At 42.2% G+C, this 20,000-nt stretch overlaps 35 non-coding genes across 35 annotated transcripts; all 35 read right to left on the bottom strand.

Annotated features, from left to right (window-relative positions):
• Positions 1–99: 99 nt before the first annotated feature.
• LOC134570212 (U5 spliceosomal RNA) lies at positions 100–213 on the bottom strand. Its single transcript, XR_010084855.1, has one exon. It is a non-coding gene; the product is annotated as a U5 spliceosomal RNA (small nuclear RNA).
• Positions 214–666: 453 nt separating this feature from the next.
• On the bottom strand, positions 667–780 carry LOC134569867 (U5 spliceosomal RNA). The gene has a single exon (XR_010084531.1). It is a non-coding gene; the product is annotated as a U5 spliceosomal RNA (small nuclear RNA).
• Positions 781–1,237: 457 nt separating this feature from the next.
• Positions 1,238–1,351, bottom strand: LOC134570520 (U5 spliceosomal RNA). Its single transcript, XR_010085145.1, has one exon. It is a non-coding gene; the product is annotated as a U5 spliceosomal RNA (small nuclear RNA).
• A 454-nt stretch (positions 1,352–1,805) lies between these two features.
• LOC134569747 (U5 spliceosomal RNA) lies at positions 1,806–1,919 on the bottom strand. The gene has a single exon (XR_010084414.1). It is a non-coding gene; the product is annotated as a U5 spliceosomal RNA (small nuclear RNA).
• A 454-nt stretch (positions 1,920–2,373) lies between these two features.
• On the bottom strand, positions 2,374–2,487 carry LOC134570398 (U5 spliceosomal RNA). The gene has a single exon (XR_010085029.1). It is a non-coding gene; the product is annotated as a U5 spliceosomal RNA (small nuclear RNA).
• A 458-nt stretch (positions 2,488–2,945) lies between these two features.
• Positions 2,946–3,059, bottom strand: LOC134569829 (U5 spliceosomal RNA). The gene has a single exon (XR_010084495.1). It is a non-coding gene; the product is annotated as a U5 spliceosomal RNA (small nuclear RNA).
• Positions 3,060–3,514: 455 nt separating this feature from the next.
• LOC134569735 (U5 spliceosomal RNA) lies at positions 3,515–3,628 on the bottom strand. The gene has a single exon (XR_010084403.1). It is a non-coding gene; the product is annotated as a U5 spliceosomal RNA (small nuclear RNA).
• A 455-nt stretch (positions 3,629–4,083) lies between these two features.
• On the bottom strand, positions 4,084–4,197 carry LOC134569678 (U5 spliceosomal RNA). Its single transcript, XR_010084347.1, has one exon. It is a non-coding gene; the product is annotated as a U5 spliceosomal RNA (small nuclear RNA).
• Positions 4,198–4,661: 464 nt separating this feature from the next.
• On the bottom strand, positions 4,662–4,775 carry LOC134570369 (U5 spliceosomal RNA). Its single transcript, XR_010085002.1, has one exon. It is a non-coding gene; the product is annotated as a U5 spliceosomal RNA (small nuclear RNA).
• Positions 4,776–5,231: 456 nt separating this feature from the next.
• On the bottom strand, positions 5,232–5,345 carry LOC134569828 (U5 spliceosomal RNA). The gene has a single exon (XR_010084494.1). It is a non-coding gene; the product is annotated as a U5 spliceosomal RNA (small nuclear RNA).
• Positions 5,346–5,800: 455 nt separating this feature from the next.
• On the bottom strand, positions 5,801–5,914 carry LOC134569724 (U5 spliceosomal RNA). Its single transcript, XR_010084392.1, has one exon. It is a non-coding gene; the product is annotated as a U5 spliceosomal RNA (small nuclear RNA).
• Positions 5,915–6,369: 455 nt separating this feature from the next.
• On the bottom strand, positions 6,370–6,483 carry LOC134569677 (U5 spliceosomal RNA). The gene has a single exon (XR_010084346.1). It is a non-coding gene; the product is annotated as a U5 spliceosomal RNA (small nuclear RNA).
• Positions 6,484–6,947: 464 nt separating this feature from the next.
• On the bottom strand, positions 6,948–7,061 carry LOC134570368 (U5 spliceosomal RNA). Its single transcript, XR_010085001.1, has one exon. It is a non-coding gene; the product is annotated as a U5 spliceosomal RNA (small nuclear RNA).
• Positions 7,062–7,517: 456 nt separating this feature from the next.
• LOC134570396 (U5 spliceosomal RNA) lies at positions 7,518–7,631 on the bottom strand. Its single transcript, XR_010085027.1, has one exon. It is a non-coding gene; the product is annotated as a U5 spliceosomal RNA (small nuclear RNA).
• A 454-nt stretch (positions 7,632–8,085) lies between these two features.
• LOC134569601 (U5 spliceosomal RNA) lies at positions 8,086–8,199 on the bottom strand. Its single transcript, XR_010084275.1, has one exon. It is a non-coding gene; the product is annotated as a U5 spliceosomal RNA (small nuclear RNA).
• A 457-nt stretch (positions 8,200–8,656) lies between these two features.
• Positions 8,657–8,770, bottom strand: LOC134569815 (U5 spliceosomal RNA). The gene has a single exon (XR_010084482.1). It is a non-coding gene; the product is annotated as a U5 spliceosomal RNA (small nuclear RNA).
• Positions 8,771–9,224: 454 nt separating this feature from the next.
• LOC134570211 (U5 spliceosomal RNA) lies at positions 9,225–9,338 on the bottom strand. Its single transcript, XR_010084854.1, has one exon. It is a non-coding gene; the product is annotated as a U5 spliceosomal RNA (small nuclear RNA).
• Positions 9,339–9,792: 454 nt separating this feature from the next.
• On the bottom strand, positions 9,793–9,906 carry LOC134570395 (U5 spliceosomal RNA). The gene has a single exon (XR_010085026.1). It is a non-coding gene; the product is annotated as a U5 spliceosomal RNA (small nuclear RNA).
• Positions 9,907–10,360: 454 nt separating this feature from the next.
• On the bottom strand, positions 10,361–10,474 carry LOC134569843 (U5 spliceosomal RNA). Its single transcript, XR_010084509.1, has one exon. It is a non-coding gene; the product is annotated as a U5 spliceosomal RNA (small nuclear RNA).
• Positions 10,475–10,928: 454 nt separating this feature from the next.
• LOC134570382 (U5 spliceosomal RNA) lies at positions 10,929–11,042 on the bottom strand. Its single transcript, XR_010085014.1, has one exon. It is a non-coding gene; the product is annotated as a U5 spliceosomal RNA (small nuclear RNA).
• A 463-nt stretch (positions 11,043–11,505) lies between these two features.
• On the bottom strand, positions 11,506–11,619 carry LOC134569877 (U5 spliceosomal RNA). Its single transcript, XR_010084541.1, has one exon. It is a non-coding gene; the product is annotated as a U5 spliceosomal RNA (small nuclear RNA).
• A 453-nt stretch (positions 11,620–12,072) lies between these two features.
• On the bottom strand, positions 12,073–12,186 carry LOC134570203 (U5 spliceosomal RNA). Its single transcript, XR_010084846.1, has one exon. It is a non-coding gene; the product is annotated as a U5 spliceosomal RNA (small nuclear RNA).
• Positions 12,187–12,638: 452 nt separating this feature from the next.
• On the bottom strand, positions 12,639–12,752 carry LOC134570381 (U5 spliceosomal RNA). The gene has a single exon (XR_010085013.1). It is a non-coding gene; the product is annotated as a U5 spliceosomal RNA (small nuclear RNA).
• Positions 12,753–13,214: 462 nt separating this feature from the next.
• LOC134570210 (U5 spliceosomal RNA) lies at positions 13,215–13,328 on the bottom strand. Its single transcript, XR_010084853.1, has one exon. It is a non-coding gene; the product is annotated as a U5 spliceosomal RNA (small nuclear RNA).
• Positions 13,329–13,782: 454 nt separating this feature from the next.
• On the bottom strand, positions 13,783–13,896 carry LOC134570394 (U5 spliceosomal RNA). The gene has a single exon (XR_010085025.1). It is a non-coding gene; the product is annotated as a U5 spliceosomal RNA (small nuclear RNA).
• A 454-nt stretch (positions 13,897–14,350) lies between these two features.
• On the bottom strand, positions 14,351–14,464 carry LOC134569842 (U5 spliceosomal RNA). Its single transcript, XR_010084508.1, has one exon. It is a non-coding gene; the product is annotated as a U5 spliceosomal RNA (small nuclear RNA).
• A 454-nt stretch (positions 14,465–14,918) lies between these two features.
• LOC134570380 (U5 spliceosomal RNA) lies at positions 14,919–15,032 on the bottom strand. Its single transcript, XR_010085012.1, has one exon. It is a non-coding gene; the product is annotated as a U5 spliceosomal RNA (small nuclear RNA).
• Positions 15,033–15,495: 463 nt separating this feature from the next.
• Positions 15,496–15,609, bottom strand: LOC134569876 (U5 spliceosomal RNA). Its single transcript, XR_010084540.1, has one exon. It is a non-coding gene; the product is annotated as a U5 spliceosomal RNA (small nuclear RNA).
• Positions 15,610–16,062: 453 nt separating this feature from the next.
• On the bottom strand, positions 16,063–16,176 carry LOC134570202 (U5 spliceosomal RNA). Its single transcript, XR_010084845.1, has one exon. It is a non-coding gene; the product is annotated as a U5 spliceosomal RNA (small nuclear RNA).
• Positions 16,177–16,628: 452 nt separating this feature from the next.
• On the bottom strand, positions 16,629–16,742 carry LOC134570379 (U5 spliceosomal RNA). Its single transcript, XR_010085011.1, has one exon. It is a non-coding gene; the product is annotated as a U5 spliceosomal RNA (small nuclear RNA).
• A 462-nt stretch (positions 16,743–17,204) lies between these two features.
• On the bottom strand, positions 17,205–17,318 carry LOC134569875 (U5 spliceosomal RNA). The gene has a single exon (XR_010084539.1). It is a non-coding gene; the product is annotated as a U5 spliceosomal RNA (small nuclear RNA).
• Positions 17,319–17,771: 453 nt separating this feature from the next.
• LOC134569684 (U5 spliceosomal RNA) lies at positions 17,772–17,885 on the bottom strand. The gene has a single exon (XR_010084353.1). It is a non-coding gene; the product is annotated as a U5 spliceosomal RNA (small nuclear RNA).
• A 450-nt stretch (positions 17,886–18,335) lies between these two features.
• Positions 18,336–18,449, bottom strand: LOC134569634 (U5 spliceosomal RNA). The gene has a single exon (XR_010084306.1). It is a non-coding gene; the product is annotated as a U5 spliceosomal RNA (small nuclear RNA).
• A 456-nt stretch (positions 18,450–18,905) lies between these two features.
• Positions 18,906–19,019, bottom strand: LOC134570326 (U5 spliceosomal RNA). Its single transcript, XR_010084962.1, has one exon. It is a non-coding gene; the product is annotated as a U5 spliceosomal RNA (small nuclear RNA).
• A 455-nt stretch (positions 19,020–19,474) lies between these two features.
• LOC134570315 (U5 spliceosomal RNA) lies at positions 19,475–19,588 on the bottom strand. Its single transcript, XR_010084951.1, has one exon. It is a non-coding gene; the product is annotated as a U5 spliceosomal RNA (small nuclear RNA).
• Positions 19,589–20,000: the final 412 nt, after the last annotated feature.

Raw genomic sequence — 20,000 nt, 5'->3', positions numbered from 1 at the left:
GGAACCAAAACTTTTTCTTTTTTTCGCAACAGCTTGGTGCTTAGAACCTCTTGGATCTCTGTTTAAGACGTTTCTTCTACTTTTGTACAAGTTTAGCACAGCCAGTGTAAACTGGGCCTGAAAAAATTGAGTGAAACTCGTGGTCGTTCCTCTCCACGGAAATCTTTAGTAAAAGGCGAAAGATTTATTCGATCTGAAGAGAAACCAGAGTATAAAATCCATCCATCTGACAGCAGGCAAGGTGCGGAACCTGCCTTTTACACGTATGGTGAGCAACCCTACATTAAGCTGTAACTTGGAGAATCTGCCATAAATATTAATGACCCCACTAAATATGTAAAAAAAGACAAAATATCTGGTGTTTTTTTACGCTTGTATCAGATTAACAGCAAAGGGAAGAGGAGCACAGCTGCTTGCAGTGCAACATGGGTATTCAAATGAGGCATGCCCACTGCTGACACACCCCTAAATGCATGCTTGGTCTCTCGGCAGACCCCGGAATTGTCAAGAATGCCAGAGCCTGAGGCATGCTTTGCCCGCAGTCAAAGATGCTGACATCATAAATAGGGAGCCAAAACTTTTTCTTTTTTTCGCAACAGCTTGGTGCTTAGAACCTCTTGGATCTCTGTTTAAGAAGTTTCTTCTACTTTTGTACAAGTTTAGCACAGCCAGTGTAAACTGGGCCTGAAAAAATTGAGTGAAACTCATGGTCGTTCCTCTCCACGGAAATCTTTATTAAAAGGCGAAAGATTTATTCGATCTGAAGAAAAACCAGAGTATAAAATCCATCCATCTGACAGCAGGCAAGGTGCGGAACCTGCCTTTTACACGTATGGTGAGCAACCCTACATTAAGCTGTAACTTGGAGAATCTGCCATAAATATTAATGACCCCACTAAATATGTAAAAAAAGAAAAAATATCTGTTTTTTTTTTTTTAAGCTTGTATCATATTAACAGCAAAGGGAAGAGGAGCACAGCTGCTTGCAGTGCAACATGGGTATTCAAATGAGGCATGCCCACTGCTGACACGCCCCTAAATGCATGCTTGGTCTCTCGGCAGAGCCCCGCAGCTGTCAAGAATGCCAGAGCCTGAGGCATGCTTTGCCCGCAGTCTAAGATGCTGACATCATAAATAGGGAACCAAAACTTTTTCTTTTTTTCGCAACAGCTTGGTGCTTAGAACCTCTTGGATCTCTGTTTAAGAAGTTTCTTCTACTTTTGTACAAGTTTAGCACAGCCAGTGTAAACAGGGCCTGAAAAAATTGAGTGAAACTCATGGTCGTTCCTCTCCACGGAAATCTTTAGTAAAAGGCGAAAGATTTATTCGATCTGAAGAGAAACCAGAGTATAAAATCCATCCATCTGACAGCAGGCAAGGTGCGGAACCTGCCTTTTACACGTATGGTGAGCAACCCTACATTAAGCTGTAACTTGGAGAATCTGCCATAAATATTAATGACCCCACTAAATATGTATAAAAAGAAAAAATATCTGGGTTTTTTTTAAGCTTGTATCATATTAACAGCAAAGGGAAGAGGAGCACAGCTGCTTGCAGTGCAACATGGGTATTCAAATGAGGCATGCCCACTGCTGACACGCCCCTAAATGCATGCTTGGTCTCTCGGCAGAGCCCTGCAGCTGTCAAGAATGCCAGAGCCTGAGGCATGCTTTGCCCGCAGTCAAAGATGCTGACATCATAAATAGGGAACCAAAACTTTTTCTTTTTTTCGCAACAGCTTGGTGCTTAGAACCTCTTGGATCTCTGTTTAAGAAGTTTCTTCTACTTTTGTACAAGTTTAGCACAGCCAGTGTAAACTGGGCCTGAAAAAATTGAGTGAAACTCATGGTCGTTCCTCTCCACGGAAATCTTTAGTAAAAGGCGAAAGATTTATTCGATCTGAAGAGAAACCAGAGTATAAAATCCATCCATCTGACAGCAGGCAAGGTGCGGAACCTGCCTTTTACACGTATGGTGAGCAACCCTACATTAAGCTGTAACTTGGAGAATCTGCCATAAATATTAATGACCCCACTAAATATGTATAAAAAGAAAAAATATCTGTTTTTTTTTTAAGCTTGTATCATATTAACAGCAAAGGGAAGAGGAGCACAGCTGCTTGCAGTGCAACATGGGTATTCAAATGAGGCATGCCCACTGCTGACACGCCCCTAAATGCATGCTTGGTCTCTCGGCAGAGCCCTGCAGCTGTCAAGAATGCCAGAGCCTGAGGCATGCTTTGCCCGCAGTCAAAGATGCTGACATCATAAATAGGGAACCAAAACTTTTTCTTTTTTTCGCAACAGCTTGGTCCTTAGAACCTCTTGGATCTCTGTTTAAGACGTTTCTTCTACTTTTGTACAAGTTTAGCACAGCCAGTGTAAACTGGGCCTGAAAAAATTGAGTGAAACTCGTGTTCGTTCCTCTCCACGGAAATCTTTAGTAAAAGGCGAAAGATTTATTCGATCTGAAGAGAAACCAGAGTATAAAGTCCATCCATCTGACAGCAGGCAAGGTGTGGAACCTGCCTTTCACACGTATGGTGAGCAACCCTACATTAAGCTTTAACTTGGAGAATCTGCCATAAATATTAATGACCCCACTAAATATGTAAAAAAAGAAAAAAATATCTTTTTTTTTTTTTTTTAGCTTGTATCATGTTAACAGCAAAGGGAAGAGGAGCACAGCTGCTTGCAGTGCAACATGGGTATTCAAATGAGGCATGCCCACTGCTGACACGCCCCTAAATGCATGCTTGGTCTCTCGGCAGAGCCCCGCAGCTGTCAAGAATGCCAGAGCCTGAGGCATGCTTTGCCCGCAGTCAACGATGCTGACATCATAAATAGGGAACCAAAACTTTTTCTTTTTTTCGCAACAGCTTGGTGCTTAGAACCTCTTGGATCTCTGTTTAAGAAGTTTCTTCTACTTTTGTACAAGTTTAGCACAGCCAGTGTAAACTGGGCCTGAAAAAATTGAGTGAAACTCATGGTCGTTCCTCTCCACGGAAATCTTTAGTAAAAGGCGAAAAAATTATTCGATCTGAAGAGAAACCAGAGTATAAAATCCATCCATCTGACAGCAGGCAAGGTGCGGAACCTGCCTTTTACACGTATGGTGAGCAACCCTACATTAAGCTGTAACTTGGAGAATCTGCCATAAATATTAATGACCCCACTAAATATGTAAAAAAAGAAAAAATATCTGTTTTTTTTTTTAAGCTTGTATCATATTAACAGCAAAGGGAAGAGGAGCACAGCTGCTTGCAGTGCAACATGGGTATTCAAATGAGGCATGCCCACTGCTGACACGCCCCTAAATGCATGCTTGGTCTCTCGGCAGAGCCCTGCAGCTGTCAAGAATGCCAGAGCCTGAGGCATGCTTTGCCCGCAGTCAAAGATGCTGACATCATAAATAGGGAACCAAAACTTTTTCTTTTTTTCGCAACAGCTTGGTGCTTAGAACCTCTTGGATCTCTGTTTAAGAAGTTTCTTCTACTTTTGTACAAGTTTAGCACAGCCAGTGTAAACTGGGCCTGAAAAAATTGAGTGAAACTCATGGTCGTTCCTCTCCACGGAAATCTTTAGTAAAAGGCGAAAGATTTATTCGATCTGAAGAGAAACCAGAGTATAAAATCCATCCATCTGACAGCAGGCAAGGTGCGGAACCTGCCTTTTACACGTATGGTGAGCAACCCTACATTAAGCTGTAACTTGGAGAATCTGCCATAAATATTAATGACCCCACTAAATATGTAAAAAAAGAAAAAATATCTGGGTTTTTTTTTAAGCTTGTATCATATTAACAGCAAAGGGAAGAGGAGCACAGCTGCTTGCAGTGCAACATGGGTATTCAAATGAGGCATGCCCACTGCTGACACGCCCCTAAATGCATGCTTGGTCTCTCGGCAGAGCCCTGCAGCTGTCAAGAATGCCAGAGCCTGAGGCATGCTTTGCCCGTAGTCAAAGATGCTGACATCATAAATAGGGATCCAAAACTTTTTCTTTTTTTCGCAACAGCTTGGTGCTTAGAACCTCTTGGATCTCTGTTTAAGAAGTTTCTTCTACTTTTGTACAAGTTTAGCACAGCCAGTGTAAACTGGGCCTGAAAAAATTGAGTGAAACACATGGTTGTTCCTCTCCACGGAAATCTTTAGTAAAAGGCGAAAGATTTATTCGATCTGAAGAGAAACCAGAATATAAAGTCCATCCATCTGACAGCAGGCAAGGTGTGGAACCTGCCTTTCACACGTATGGTGAGCAACCCTACATTAAGCTTTAACTTGGAGAATCTGCCATAAATATTAATGACCCCACTAAATATGTAAAAAAAGAAAAAAATATCTTTTTTTTTTTTTTTTTTTTTTAGCTTGTATCATGTTAACAGCAAAGGGAAGAGGAGCACAGCTGCTTGCAGTGCAACATGGGTATTCAAATGAGGCATGCCCACTGCTGACACGCCCCTAAATGCATGCTTGGTCTCTTGGCAGAGCCCCGCAGCTGTCAAGAATGCCAGAGCCTGAGGCATGCTTTGCCCGCAGTCAAAGATGCTGACATCATAAATAGGGAACCAAAACTTTTTCTTTTTTTCGCAACAGCTTGGTGCTTAGAACCTCTTGGATCTCTGTTTAAGACGTTTCTTCTACTTTTGTACAAGTTTAGCACAGCCAGTGTAAACTGGGCCTGAAAAAATTGAGTGAAACTCGTGGTCGTTCCTCTCCACGGAAATCTTTAGTAAAAGGCAAAAGATTTATTCGATCTGAAGAGAAACCAGAGTATAAAATCCATCCATCTGACAGCAGGCAAGGTGCGGAACCTGCCTTTTACACGTATGGTGAGCAACCCTAAATTAAGCTTTAACTTGGAGAATCTGCCATAAATATTAATGACCCCACTAAATATGTAAAAAAAAGAAAAAATATCTGTTTTTTTTTTTAAGCTTGTATCATATTAACAGCAAAGGGAAGAGGAGCACAGCTGCTTGCAGTGCAACATGGGTATTCAAATGAGGCATGCCCACTGCTGACACGCCCCTAAATGCATGCTTGGTCTCTCGGCAGAGCCCCGCAGCTGTCAAGAATGCCAGAGCCTGAGGCATGCTTTGCCCGCAGTCAACGATGCTGACATCATAAATAGGGAACCAAAACTTTTTCTTTTTTTCGCAACAGCTTGGTGCTTAGAACCTCTTGGATCTCTGTTTAAGAAGTTTCTTCTACTTTTGTACAAGTTTAGCACAGCCAGTGTAAACTGGGCCTGAAAAAATTGAGTGAAACTCATGGTCGTTCCTCTCCACGGAAATCTTTAGTAAAAGGCGAAAAAATTATTCGATCTGAAGAGAAACCAGAGTATAAAATCCATCCATCTGACAGCAGGCAAGGTGCGGAACCTGCCTTTTACACGTATGGTGAGCAACCCTACATTAAGCTGTAACTTGGAGAATCTGCCATAAATATTAATGACCCCACTAAATATGTAAAAAAAGAAAAAATATCTGTTTTTTTTTTTAAGCTTGTATCATATTAACAGCAAAGGGAAGAGGAGCACAGCTGCTTGCAGTGCAACATGGGTATTCAAATGAGGCATGCCCACTGCTGACACGCCCCTAAATGCATGCTTGGTCTCTCGGCAGAGCCCTGCAGCTGTCAAGAATGCCAGAGCCTGAGGCATGCTTTGCCCGCAGTCAAAGATGCTGACATCATAAATAGGGAACCAAAACTTTTTCTTTTTTTCGCAACAGCTTGGTGCTTAGAACCTCTTGGATCTCTGTTTAAGAAGTTTCTTCTACTTTTGTACAAGTTTAGCACAGCCAGTGTAAACTGGGCCTGAAAAAATTGAGTGAAACTCATGGTCGTTCCTCTCCACGGAAATCTTTAGTAAAAGGCGAAAGATTTATTCGATCTGAAGAGAAACCAGAGTATAAAATCCATCCCTCTGACAGCAGGCAAGGTGCGGAACCTGCCTTTTACACGTATGGTGAGCAACCCTACATTAAGCTGTAACTTGGAGAATCTGCCATAAATATTAATGACCCCACTAAATATGTAAAAAAAGAAAAAATATCTGGGTTTTTTTTTAAGCTTGTATCATATTAACAGCAAAGGGAAGAGGAGCACAGCTGCTTGCAGTGCAACATGGGTATTCAAATGAGGCATGCCCACTGCTGACACGCCCCTAAATGCATGCTTGGTCTCTCGGCAGAGCCCTGCAGCTGTCAAGAATGCCAGAGCCTGAGGCATGCTTTGCCCGTAGTCAAAGATGCTGACATCATAAATAGGGATCCAAAACTTTTTCTTTTTTTCGCAACAGCTTGGTGCTTAGAACCTCTTGGATCTCTGTTTAAGAAGTTTCTTCTACTTTTGTACAAGTTTAGCACAGCCAGTGTAAACTGGGCCTGAAAAAATTGAGTGAAACACATGGTTGTTCCTCTCCACGGAAATCTTTAGTAAAAGGCGAAAGATTTATTCGATCTGAAGAGAAACCAGAATATAAAGTCCATCCATCTGACAGCAGGCAAGGTGTGGAACCTGCCTTTCACACGTATGGTGAGCAACCCTACATTAAGCTTTAACTTGGAGAATCTGCCATAAATATTAATGACCCCACTAAATATGTAAAAAAAGAAAAAAATATCTTTTTTTTTTTTTTTTTTTTTTAGCTTGTATCATGTTAACAGCAAAGGGAAGAGGAGCACAGCTGCTTGCAGTGCAACATGGGTATTCAAATGAGGCATGCCCACTGCTGACACGCCCCTAAATGCATGCTTGGTCTCTTGGCAGAGCCCCGCAGCTGTCAAGAATGCCAGAGCCTGAGGCATGCTTTGCCCGCAGTCAAAGATGCTGACATCATAAATAGGGAACCAAAACTTTTTCTTTTTTTCGCAACAGCTTGGTGCTTAGAACCTCTTGGATCTCTGTTTAAGACGTTTCTTCTACTTTTGTACAAGTTTAGCACAGCCAGTGTAAACTGGGCCTGAAAAAATTGAGTGAAACTCGTGGTCGTTCCTCTCCACGGAAATCTTTAGTAAAAGGCAAAAGATTTATTCGATCTGAAGAGAAACCAGAGTATAAAATCCATCCATCTGACAGCAGGCAAGGTGCGGAACCTGCCTTTTACACGTATGGTGAGCAACCCTAAATTAAGCTTTAACTTGGAGAATCTGCCATAAATATTAATGACCCCACTAAATATGTAAAAAAAAGAAAAAATATCTGTTTTTTTTTTTAAGCTTGTATCATATTAACAGCAAAGGGAAGAGGAGCACAGCTGCTTGCAGTGCAACATGGGTATTCAAATGAGGCATGCCCACTGCTGACACGCCCCTAAATGCATGCTTGGTCTCTCGGCAGAGCCCTGCAGCTGTCAAGAATGCCAGAGCCTGAGGCATGCTTTGCCCGCAGTCAAAGATGCTGACATCATAAATAGGGAACCAAAACTTTTTCTTTTTTTCGCAACAGCTTGGTGCTTAGAACCTCTTGGATCTCTGTTTAAGAAGTTTCTTCTACTTTTGTACAAGTTTAGCACAGCCAGTGTAAACTGGGCCTGAAAAAATTGAGTGAAACTCGTGTTCGTTCCTCTCCACGGAAATCTTTAGTAAAAGGCGAAAGATTTATTCGATCTGAAGAGAAACCAGAGTATAAAGTCCATCCATCTGACAGCAGGCAAGGTGCGGAACCTGCCTTTTACACGTATGGTGAGCAACCCTACATTAAACTGTAACTTGGAGAATCTGCCATAAATATTAATGACCCCACTAAATATGTAAAAAAAGACAAAATATCTGGTGTTTTTTTACGCTTGTATCATATTAACAGCAAAGGGAAGAGGAGCACAGCTGCTTGCAGTGCAACATGGGTATTCAAATGAGGCATGCCCACTGCTGACACACCCCTAAATGCATGCTTGGTCTCTCGGCAGAGCCCTGCAGCTGTCAAGAATGCCAGAGCCTGAGGCATGCTTTGCCCGCAGTCAAAGATGCTGACATCATAAATAGGGAGCCAAAACTTTTTCTTTTTTTCGCAACAGCTTGGTGCTTAGAACCTCTTGGATCTCTGTTTAAGAATTTTCTTCTACTTTTGTACAAGTTTAGCACAGCCAGTGTAAACTGGGCCTGAAAAAATTGAGTGAAACTCATGGTCGTTCCTCTCCACGGAAATCTTTAGTAAAAGGCGAAAGATTTAGTCGATCTGAAGAGAAACCAGAGTATAAAATCCATCCATCTGACAGCAGGCAAGGTGCGGAACCTGCCTTTTACACGTATGGTGAGCAACCCTACATTAAGCTGTAACTTGGAGAATCTGCCATAAATATTAATGACCCCACTAAATATGTAAAAAAAGAAAAAAATATCTTTTTTTTTTTTTTTTTAGCTTGTATCATGTTAACAGCAAAGGGAAGAGGAGCACAGCTGCTTGCAGTGCAACATGGGTATTCAAATGAGGCATGCCCACTGCTGACACGCCCCTAAATGCATGCTTGGTCTCTTGGCAGAGCCCCGCAGCTGTCAAGAATGCCAGAGCCTGAGGCATGCTTTGCCCGCAGTCAAAGATGCTGACATCATAAATAGGGAACCAAAACTTTCTTTTTTTCGCAACAGCTTGGTGCTTAGAACCTCTTGGATCTCTGTTTAAGACGTTTCTTCTACTTTTGTACAAGTTTAGCACAGCCAGTGTAAACTGGGCCTGAAAAAATTGAGTGAAACTCGTGGTCGTTCCTCTCCACGGAAATCTTTAGTAAAAGGCGAAATATTTATTCGATCTGAAGAGAAACCAGAGTATAAAGTCCATCCATCTGACAGCAGGCAAGGTGCGGAACCTGCCTTTTACACGTATGGTGAGCAACCCTACATTAAGCTGTAACTTGGAGAATCTGCCATAAATATTAATGACCCCACTAAATATGTAAAAAAAGACAAAATATCTGGTGTTTTTTTACGCTTGTATCATATTAACAGCAAAGGGAAGAGGAGCACAGCTGCTTGCAGTGCAACATGGGTATTCAAATGAGGCATGCCCACTGCTGACACGCCCCTAAATGCATGCTTGGTCTTTCGGCAGAGCCCTGCAGCTGTCAAGAATGCCAGAGCCTGAGGCATGCTTTGCCCGCAGTCAAAGATGCTGACATCATAAATAGGGATCCAAAACTTTTTCTTTTTTTCGCAACAGCTTGGTGCTTAGAACCTCTTGGATCTCTGTTTAAGAAGTTTCTTCTACTTTTGTACAAGTTTAGCACAGCCAGTGTAAACTGGGCCTGAAAAAATTGAGTGAAACTCGTGGTCGTTCCTCTCCACGGAAATCTTTAGTAAAAGGCGAAAGATTTATTCGATCTGAAGAGAAACCAGAGTATAAAGTCCATCCATCTGACAGCAGGCAAGGTGCGGAACCTGCCTTTTACACGTATGGTGAGCAACCCTACATTAAGCTGTAACTTGGAGAATCTGCCATAAATATTAACGACCCCACTAAATATGTAAAAAAAGACAAAATATCTGGTGTTTTTTTAAGCTTGTATCATATTAACAGCAAAGGGAAGAGGAGCACAGCTGCTTGCAGTGCAACATGGGTATTCAAATGAGGCATGCCCACTGCTGACACGCCCCTAAATGCATGCTTGGTCTCTCGGCAGAGCCCTGCAGCTGTCAAGAATGCCAGAGCCTGAGGCATGCTTTGCCCGCAGTCAAAGATGCTGACATCATAAATAGGGAACCAAAACTTTTTCTTTTTTTCGCAACAGCTTGGTGCTTAGAACCTCTTGGATCTCTGTTTAAGAAGTTTCTTCTACTTTTGTACAAGTTTAGCACAGCCAGTGTAAACTGGGCCTGAAAAAATTGAGTGAAACTCGTGTTCGTTCCTCTCCACGGAAATCTTTAGTAAAAGGCGAAAGATTTATTCGATCTGAAGAGAAACCAGAGTATAAAGTCCATCCATCTGACAGCAGGCAAGGTGCGGAACCTGCCTTTTACACGTATGGTGAGCAACCCTACATTAAACTGTAACTTGGAGAATCTGCCATAAATATTAATGACCCCACTAAATATGTAAAAAAAGACAAAATATCTGGTGTTTTTTTACGCTTGTATCATATTAACAGCAAAGGGAAGAGGAGCACAGCTGCTTGCAGTGCAACATGGGTATTCAAATGAGGCATGCCCACTGCTGACACACCCCTAAATGCATGCTTGGTCTCTCGGCAGAGCCCTGCAGCTGTCAAGAATGCCAGAGCCTGAGGCATGCTTTGCCCGCAGTCAAAGATGCTGACATCATAAATAGGGAGCCAAAACTTTTTCTTTTTTTCGCAACAGCTTGGTGCTTAGAACCTCTTGGATCTCTGTTTAAGAAGTTTCTTCTACTTTTGTACAAGTTTAGCACAGCCAGTGTAAACTGGGCCTGAAAAAATTGAGTGAAACTCGTGGTCGTTCCTCTCCACGGAAATCTTTAGTAAAAGGCGAAAGATTTAGTCAATCTGAAGAGAAACCAGAGTATAAAATCCATCCATCTGACAGCAGGCAAGGTGCGGAACCTGCCTTTTACACGTATGGTGAGCAACCCTACATTAAGCTGTAACTTGGAGAATCTGCCATAAATATTAATGACCCCACTAAATATGTAAAAAAAGAAAAAATATCTGTTTTTTTTTTAAGCTTGTATCATATTAACAGCAAAGGGAAGAGGAGCACAGCTGCTTGCAGTGCAACATGGGTATTCAAATGAGGCATGCCCACTGCTGACACGCCCGTAAATGCATGCTTGGTCTCTCGGCAGAGCCCTGCAGCTGTCAAGAATGCCAGAGCCTGAGGCATGCTTTCCCCGCAGTCAAAGATGCTGACATCATAAATAGGGAACCAAAACTTTTTCTTTTTTTCGCAACAGCTTGGTCCTTAGAACCTCTTGGATCTCTGTTTAAGACGTTTCTTCTACTTTTGTACAAGTTTAGCACAACCAGTGTAAACTGGGCCTGAAAAAATTGAGTGAAACTCGTGTTCGTTCCTCTCCACGGAAATCTTTAGTAAAAGGCGAAAGATTTATTCGATCTGAAGAGAAACCAGAGTATAAAGTCCATCCATCTGACAGCAGGCAAGGTGTGGAACCTGCCTTTCACACGTATGGTGAGCAACCCTACATTAAGCTTTAACTTGGAGAATCTGCCATAAATATTAATGACCCCACTAAATATGTAAAAAAAGAAAAAAATAACTTTTTTTTTTTTTTTTTTTTTAGCTTGTATCATGTTAACAGCAAAGGGAAGAGGAGCACAGCTGCTTGCAGTGCAACATGGGTATTCAAATGAGGCATGCCCACTGCTGACACGCCCCTAAATGCATGCTTGGTCTCTCGGCAGAGCCCCGCAGCTGTCAAGAATGCCAGAGCCTGAGGCATGCTTTGCCCGCAGTCAAAGATGCTGACATCATAAATAGGGAACCAAAACTTTTTCTTTTTTTCGCAACAGCTTGGTCCTTAGAACCTCTTGGATCTCTGTTTAAGAAGTTTCTTCTACTTTTGTACAAGTTTAGCACAGCCAGTGTAAACTGGGCCTGAAAAAATTGAGTGAAACTCGTGGTCGTTCCTCTCCACGGAAATCTGTAGTAAAAGGCGAAAGATTTATTCGATCTGAAGAGAAACCAGAGTATAAAATCCATCCATCTGACAGCAGGCAAGGTGCGGAACCTGCCTTTTACACGTATGGTGAGCAACCCTACATTAAGCTGTAACTTGGAGAATCTGCCATAAATATTAATGACCCCAATAAATATGTAAAAAAAGAAAAAATCTCTGTTTTTTTTTAAGCTTGTATCATATTAACAGCAAAGGGAAGAGGAGCACAGCTGCTTGCAGTGCAACATGGGTATTCAAATGAGGCATGCCCACTGCTGACACGCCCCTAAATGCATGCTTGGTCTCTCGGCAGAGCCCCGCAGCTGTCAAGAATGCCAGAGCCTGAGGCATGCTTTGCCCGCAGTCAAAGATGCTGACATCATAAATAGTGAACCAAAACTTTTTCTTTTTTTCGCAGCAGCTTGGTCCTTAGAACCTCTTGGATCTCTGTTTAAGACGTTTCTTCTACTTTTGTACAAGTTTAGCACAGCCAGTGTAAACTGGGCCTGAAAAAATTGAGTGAAACTCGTGTTCGTTCCTCTTCACGGAAATCTTTAGTAAAAGGCGAAAGATTTATTCGATCTGAAGAGAAACCAGAGTATAAAGTCCATCCATCTGACAGCAGGCAAGGTGTGGAACCTGCCTTTCACACGTATGGTGAGCAACCCTACATTAAGCTTTAACTTGGAGAATCTGCCATAAATATTAATGACCCCACTAAATATGTAAAAAAAGAAAAAAATATCTTTTTTTTTTAGCTTGTATCATGTTAACAGCAAAGGGAAGAGGAGCACAGCTGCTTGCAGTGCAACATGGGTATTCAAATGAGGCATGCCCACTGCTGACACGCCCCTAAATGCATGCTTGGTCTCTCGGCAGAGCCCTGCAGCTGTCAAGAATGCCAGAGCCTGAGGCATGCTTTCCCCGCAGTCAAAGATGCTGACATCATAAATAGGGAACCAAAACTTTTTCTTTTTTTCGCAACAGCTTGGTCCTTAGAACCTCTTGGATCTCTGTTTAAGACGTTTCTTCTACTTTTGTACAAGTTTAGCACAACCAGTGTAAACTGGGCCTGAAAAAATTGAGTGAAACTCGTGTTCGTTCCTCTCCACGGAAATCTTTAGTAAAAGGCGAAAGATTTATTCGATCTGAAGAGAAACCAGAGTATAAAGTCCATCCATCTGACAGCAGGCAAGGTGTGGAACCTGCCTTTCACACGTATGGTGAGCAACCCTACATTAAGCTTTAACTTGGAGAATCTGCCATAAATATTAATGACCCCAGTAAATATGTAAAAAAAGAAAAAAATAACTTTTTTTTTTTTTTTTTTTTAGCTTGTATCATGTTAACAGCAAAGGGAAGAGGAGCACAGCTGCTTGCAGTGCAACATGGGTATTCAAATGAGGCATGCCCACTGCTGACACGCCCCTAAATGCATGCTTGGTCTCTCGGCAGAGCCCCGCAGCTGTCAAGAATGCCAGAGCCTGAGGCATGCTTTGCCCGCAGTCAAAGATGCTGACATCATAAATAGGGAACCAAAACTTTTTCTTTTTTTCGCAACAGCTTGGTCCTTAGAACCTCTTGGATCTCTGTTTAAGAAGTTTCTTCTACTTTTGTACAAGTTTAGCACAGCCAGTGTAAACTGGGCCTGAAAAAATTGAGTGAAACTCGTGGTCGTTCCTCTCCACGGAAATCTTTAGTAAAAGGCGAAAGATTTATTCGATCTGAAGAGAAACCAGAGTATAAAGTCCATCCATCTGACAGCAGGCAAGGTGCGGAACCTGCCTTTTACACGTATGGTGAGCAACCCTACATTAAGCTGTAACTTGGAGAATCTGCCATAAATATTAACGACCCCACTAAATATGTAAAAAAAGACAAAATATCTGGTGTTTTTTTAAGCTTGTATCATATTAACAGCAAAGGGAAGAGGAGCACAGCTGCTTGCAGTGCAACATGGGTATTCAAATGAGGCATGCCCACTGCTGACACGCCCCTAAATGCATGCTTGGTCTCTCGGCAGAGCCCTGCAGCTGTCAAGAATGCCAGAGCCTGAGGCATGCTTTGCCCGCAGTCAAAGATGCTGACATCATAAATAGGGAACCAAAACTTTTTCTTTTTTTCGCAACAGCTTGGTGCTTAGAACCTCTTGGATCTCTGTTTAAGAAGTTTCTTCTACTTTTGTACAAGTTTAGCACAGCCAGTGTAAACTGGGCCTGAAAAAATTGAGTGAAACTCGTGTTCGTTCCTCTCCACGGAAATCTTTAGTAAAAGGCGAAAGATTTATTCGATCTGAAGAGAAACCAGAGTATAAAGTCCATCCATCTGACAGCAGGCAAGGTGCGGAACCTGCCTTTTACACGTATGGTGAGCAACCCTACATTAAACTGTAACTTGGAGAATCTGCCATAAATATTAATGACCCCACTAAATATGTAAAAAAAGACAAAATATCTGGTGTTTTTTTACGCTTGTATCATATTAACAGCAAAGGGAAGAGGAGCACAGCTGCTTGCAGTGCAACATGGGTATTCAAATGAGGCATGCCCACTGCTGACACACCCCTAAATGCATGCTTGGTCTCTCGGCAGAGCCCTGCAGCTGTCAAGAATGCCAGAGCCTGAGGCATGCTTTGCCCGCAGTCAAAGATGCTGACATCATAAATAGGGAGCCAAAACTTTTTCTTTTTTTCGCAACAGCTTGGTGCTTAGAACCTCTTGGATCTCTGTTTAAGAAGTTTCTTCTACTTTTGTACAAGTTTAGCACAGCCAGTGTAAACTGGGCCTGAAAAAATTGAGTGAAACTCGTGGTCGTTCCTCTCCACGGAAATCTTTAGTAAAAGGCGAAAGATTTAGTCAATCTGAAGAGAAACCAGAGTATAAAATCCATCCATCTGACAGCAGGCAAGGTGCGGAACCTGCCTTTTACACGTATGGTGAGCAACCCTACATTAAGCTGTAACTTGGAGAATCTGCCATAAATATTAATGACCCCACTAAATATGTAAAAAAAGAAAAAATATCTGTTTTTTTTTTAAGCTTGTATCATATTAACAGCAAAGGGAAGAGGAGCACAGCTGCTTGCAGTGCAACATGGGTATTCAAATGAGGCATGCCCACTGCTGACACGCCCGTAAATGCATGCTTGGTCTCTCGGCAGAGCCCTGCAGCTGTCAAGAATGCCAGAGCCTGAGGCATGCTTTCCCCGCAGTCAAAGATGCTGACATCATAAATAGGGAACCAAAACTTTTTCTTTTTTTCGCAACAGCTTGGTCCTTAGAACCTCTTGGATCTCTGTTTAAGACGTTTCTTCTACTTTTGTACAAGTTTAGCACAACCAGTGTAAACTGGGCCTGAAAAAATTGAGTGAAACTCGTGTTCGTTCCTCTCCACGGAAATCTTTAGTAAAAGGCGAAAGATTTATTCGATCTGAAGAGAAACCAGAGTATAAAGTCCATCCATCTGACAGCAGGCAAGGTGTGGAACCTGCCTTTCACACGTATGGTGAGCAACCCTACATTAAGCTTTAACTTGGAGAATCTGCCATAAATATTAATGACCCCACTAAATATGTAAAAAAAGAAAAAAATAACTTTTTTTTTTTTTTTTTTTTTAGCTTGTATCATGTTAACAGCAAAGGGAAGAGGAGCACAGCTGCTTGCAGTGCAACATGGGTATTCAAATGAGGCATGCCCACTGCTGACACGCCCCTAAATGCATGCTTGGTCTCTCGGCAGAGCCCCGCAGCTGTCAAGAATGCCAGAGCCTGAGGCATGCTTTGCCCGCAGTCAAAGATGCTGACATCATAAATAGGGAACCAAAACTTTTTCTTTTTTTCGCAACAGCTTGGTCCTTAGAACCTCTTGGATCTCTGTTTAAGAAGTTTCTTCTACTTTTGTACAAGTTTAGCACAGCCAGTGTAAACTGGGCCTGAAAAAATTGAGTGAAACTCGTGGTCGTTCCTCTCCACGGAAATCTGTAGTAAAAGGCGAAAGATTTATTCGATCTGAAGAGAAACCAGAGTATAAAATCCATCCATCTGACAGCAGGCAAGGTGCGGAACCTGCCTTTTACACGTATGGTGAGCAACCCTACATTAAGCTGTAACTTGGAGAATCTGCCATAAATATTAATGACCCCAATAAATATGTAAAAAAAGAAAAAATCTCTGTTTTTTTTTAAGCTTGTATCATATTAACAGCAAAGGGAAGAGGAGCACAGCTGCTTGCAGTGCAACATGGGTATTCAAATGAGGCATGCCCACTGCTGACACGCCCCTAAATGCATGCTTGGTCTCTCGGCAGAGCCCCGCAGCTGTCAAGAATGCCAGAGCCTGAGGCATGCTTTGCCCGCAGTCAAAGATGCTGACATCATAAATAGTGAACCAAAACTTTTTCTTTTTTTCGCAGCAGCTTGGTCCTTAGAACCTCTTGGATCTCTGTTTAAGACGTTTCTTCTACTTTTGTACAAGTTTAGCACAGCCAGTGTAAACTGGGCCTGAAAAAATTGAGTGAAACTCGTGTTCGTTCCTCTTCACGGAAATCTTTAGTAAAAGGCGAAAGATTTATTCGATCTGAAGAGAAACCAGAGTATAAAGTCCATCCATCTGACAGCAGGCAAGGTGTGGAACCTGCCTTTCACACGTATGGTGAGCAACCCTACATTAAGCTTTAACTTGGAGAATCTGCCATAAATATTAATGACCCCACTAAATATGTAAAAAAAGAAAAAAATATCTTTTTTTTTTAGCTTGTATCATGTTAACAGCAAAGGGAAGAGGAGCACAGCTGCTTGCAGTGCAACATGGGTATTCAAATGAGGCATGCCCACTGCTGACACGCCCCTAAATGCATGCTTGGTCTCTCGGCAGAGCCCTGCAGCTGTCAAGAATGCCAGAGCCTGAGGCATGCTTTCCCCGCAGTCAAAGATGCTGACATCATAAATAGGGAACCAAAACTTTTTCTTTTTTTCGCAACAGCTTGGTCCTTAGAACCTCTTGGATCTCTGTTTAAGACGTTTCTTCTACTTTTGTACAAGTTTAGCACAACCAGTGTAAACTGGGCCTGAAAAAATTGAGTGAAACTCGTGTTCGTTCCTCTCCACGGAAATCTTTAGTAAAAGGCGAAAGATTTATTCGATCTGAAGAGAAACCAGAGTATAAAGTCCATCCATCTGACAGCAGGCAAGGTGTGGAACCTGCCTTTCACACGTATGGTGAGCAACCCTACATTAAGCTTTAACTTGGAGAATCTGCCATAAATATTAATGACCCCAGTAAATATGTAAAAAAAGAAAAAAATAACTTTTTTTTTTTTTTTTTTTTAGCTTGTATCATGTTAACAGCAAAGGGAAGAGGAGCACAGCTGCTTGCAGTGCAACATGGGTATTCAAATGAGGCATGCCCACTGCTGACACGCCCCTAAATGCATGCTTGGTCTCTCGGCAGAGCCCCGCAGCTGTCAAGAATGCCAGAGCCTGAGGCATGCTTTGCCCGCAGTCAAAGATGCTGACATCATAAATAGGGAACCAAAACTTTTTCTTTTTTTCGCAACAGCTTGGTCCTTAGAACCTCTTGGATCTCTGTTTAAGAAGTTTCTTCTACTTTTGTACAAGTTTAGCACAGCCAGTGTAAACTGGGCCTGAAAAAATTGAGTGAAACTCGTGGTCGTTCCTCTCCACGGAAATCTGTAGTAAAAGGCGAAAGATTTATTCGATCTGAAGAGAAACCAGAGTATAAAATCCATCCATCTGACAGCAGGCAAGGTGCGGAACCTGCCTTTTACACGTATGGTGAGCAACCCTACATTAAGCTGTAACTTGGAGAATCTGCCATAAATATTAATGACCCCACTAAATATGTAAAAAAAGAAAAAATCTCTGTTTTTTTTTAAGCTTGTATCATATTAACAGCAAAGGGAAGAGGAGCACAGCTGCTTGCAGTGCAACATGGGTATTCAAATGAGGCATGCCCACTGCTGACACGCCCCTAAATGCATGCTTGGTCTCTCGGCAGAGCCCCGCAGCTGTCAAGAATGCCAGAGCCTGAGGCATGCTTTGCCCGCAGTCAAAGATGCTGACATCATAAATAGGGAACCAAAACTTTTTCTTTTTTTCGCAGCAGCTTGGTCCTTAGAACCTCTTGGATCTCTGTTTAAGACGTTTCTTCTACTTTTGTACAAGTTTAGCACAGCCAGTGTAAACTGGGCCTGAAAAAATTGAGTGAAACTCGTGTTCGTTCCTCTTCACGGAAATCTTTAGTAAAAGGCGAAAGATTTATTCGATCTGAAGAGAGACCAGAGTATAAAGTCCATCCATCTGACAGCAGGCAAGGTGTGGAACCTGCCTTTCACACGTATGGTGAGCAACCCTACATTAAGCTTTAACTTGGAGAATCTGCCATAAATATTAATGACCCCACTAAATATGTAAAAAAAGAAAAAAATATCTTTTTTTTTAGCTTGTATCATGTTAACAGCAAAGGGAAGAGGAGCACAGCTGCTTGCAGTGCAACATGGGTATTCAAATGAGGCATGCCCACTGCTGACACGCCCCTAAATGCATGCTTGGTCTCTCGGCAGAGCCCCGCAGCTGTCAAGAATGCCAGAGCCTGAGGCATGCTTTGCCCGCAGTCAAAGATGCTGACATCATAAATAGGGAACTAAACTTTTTCTTTTTTTCGCAACAGCTTGGTGCTTAGAACCTCTTGGATCTCTGTTTAAGAAGTTTCTTCTACTTTTGTACAAGTTTAGCACAGCCAGTGTAAACTGGGCCTGAAAAAATTGAGTGAAACTCATGGTCGTTCCTCTCCACGGAAATCTTTAGTAAAAGGCGAAAGATTTATTCGATCTGAAGAGAAACCAGAGGATAAAATCCATCCATCTGACAGCAGGCAAGGTGCGGAACCTGCCTTTTACACGTATGGTGAGCAACCCTACATTAAGCTGTAACTTGGAGAATCTGCCATAAATATTAATGACCCCACTAAATATGTAAAAAAAGAAAAAATATCTGGGTTTTTTTTTTAAGCTTGTATCATATTAACAGCAAAGGGAAGAGGAGCACAGCTGCTTGCAGTGCAACATGGGTATTCAAATGAGGCATGCCCACTGCTGACACGCCCCTAAATGCATGCTTGGTCTCTCGGCAGAGCCCTGCAGCTGTCAAGAATGCCAGAGCCTGAGGCATGCTTTGCCCGCAGTCAAAGATGCTGACATCATAAATAGGGATCCAAAACTTTTTCTTTTTTTCGCAACAGCTTGGTGCTTAGAACCTCTTGGATCTCTGTTTAAGAAGTTTCTTCTACTTTTGTACAAGTTTAGCACAGCCAGTGTAAACTGGGCCTGAAAAAATTGAGTGAAACTCATGGTTGTTCCTCTCCACGGAAATCTTTAGTAAAAGGCGAAAGATTTATTCGATCTGAAGAGAAACCAGAGTATAAAATCCATCCATCTGACAGCAGGCAAGGTGCGGAACCTGCCTTTTACACGTATGGTGAGCAACCCTACATTAAGCTGTAACTTGGAGAATCTGCCATAAATATTAATGACCCCACTAAATATGTAAAAAAAGAAAAAATATCTGGGTTTTTTTTTAAGCTTGTATCATATTAACAGCAAAGGGAAGAGGAGCACAGCTGCTTGCAGTGCAACATGGGTATTCAAATGAGGCATGCCCACTGCTGACACGCCCCTAAATGCATGCTTGGTCTCTCGGCAGAGCCCTGCAGCTGTCAAGAATGCCAGAGCCTGAGGCATGCTTTGCCCGCAGTCAAAGATGCTGACATCATAAATAGGGATCCAAAACTTTTTCTTTTTTTCGCAACAGCTTGGTGCTTAGAACCTCTTGGATCTCTGTTTAAGAAGTTTCTTCTACTTTTGTACAAGTTTAGCACAGCCAGTGTAAACTGGGCCTGAAAAAATTGAGTGAAACTCATGGTTGTTCCTCTCCACGGAAATCTTTAGTAAAAGGCGAAAGATTTATTCGATCTGAAGAGAAACCAGAGTATAAAATCCATCCATCTGACAGCAGGCAAGGTGCGGAACCTGCCTTTTACACGTATGGTGAGCAACCCTACATTAAGCTGTAACTTGGAGAATCTGCCATAAATATTAATGACCCCACTAAATATGTAAAAAAAGAAAAAATATCTGGGGTTTTTTTTAAGCTTGTATCATATTAACAGCAAAGGGAAGAGGAGCACAGCTGCTTGCAGTGCAACATGGGTATTCAAATGAGGCATGCCCACTGCTGACACGCCCCTAAATGCATGCTTGGTCTCTCGGCAGAGCCCTGCAGCTGTCAAGAATGCCAGAGCCTGAGGCATGCTTTGCCCGCAGTCAAAGATGCTGACATCATAAATAGGGATCCAAAACTTTTTCTTTTTTTCGCAACAGCTTGGTGCTTAGAACCTCTTGGAT

Source organism: Pelobates fuscus, chromosome 7 (assembly GCF_036172605.1).
Source record: "Pelobates fuscus isolate aPelFus1 chromosome 7, aPelFus1.pri, whole genome shotgun sequence".
NCBI classification, from domain to species: domain Eukaryota; kingdom Metazoa; phylum Chordata; class Amphibia; order Anura; family Pelobatidae; genus Pelobates; species Pelobates fuscus.
The sequence above is the reverse complement of the archived record's forward strand: the minus strand, read 5'-3'. Positions and strand labels throughout refer to the sequence as shown.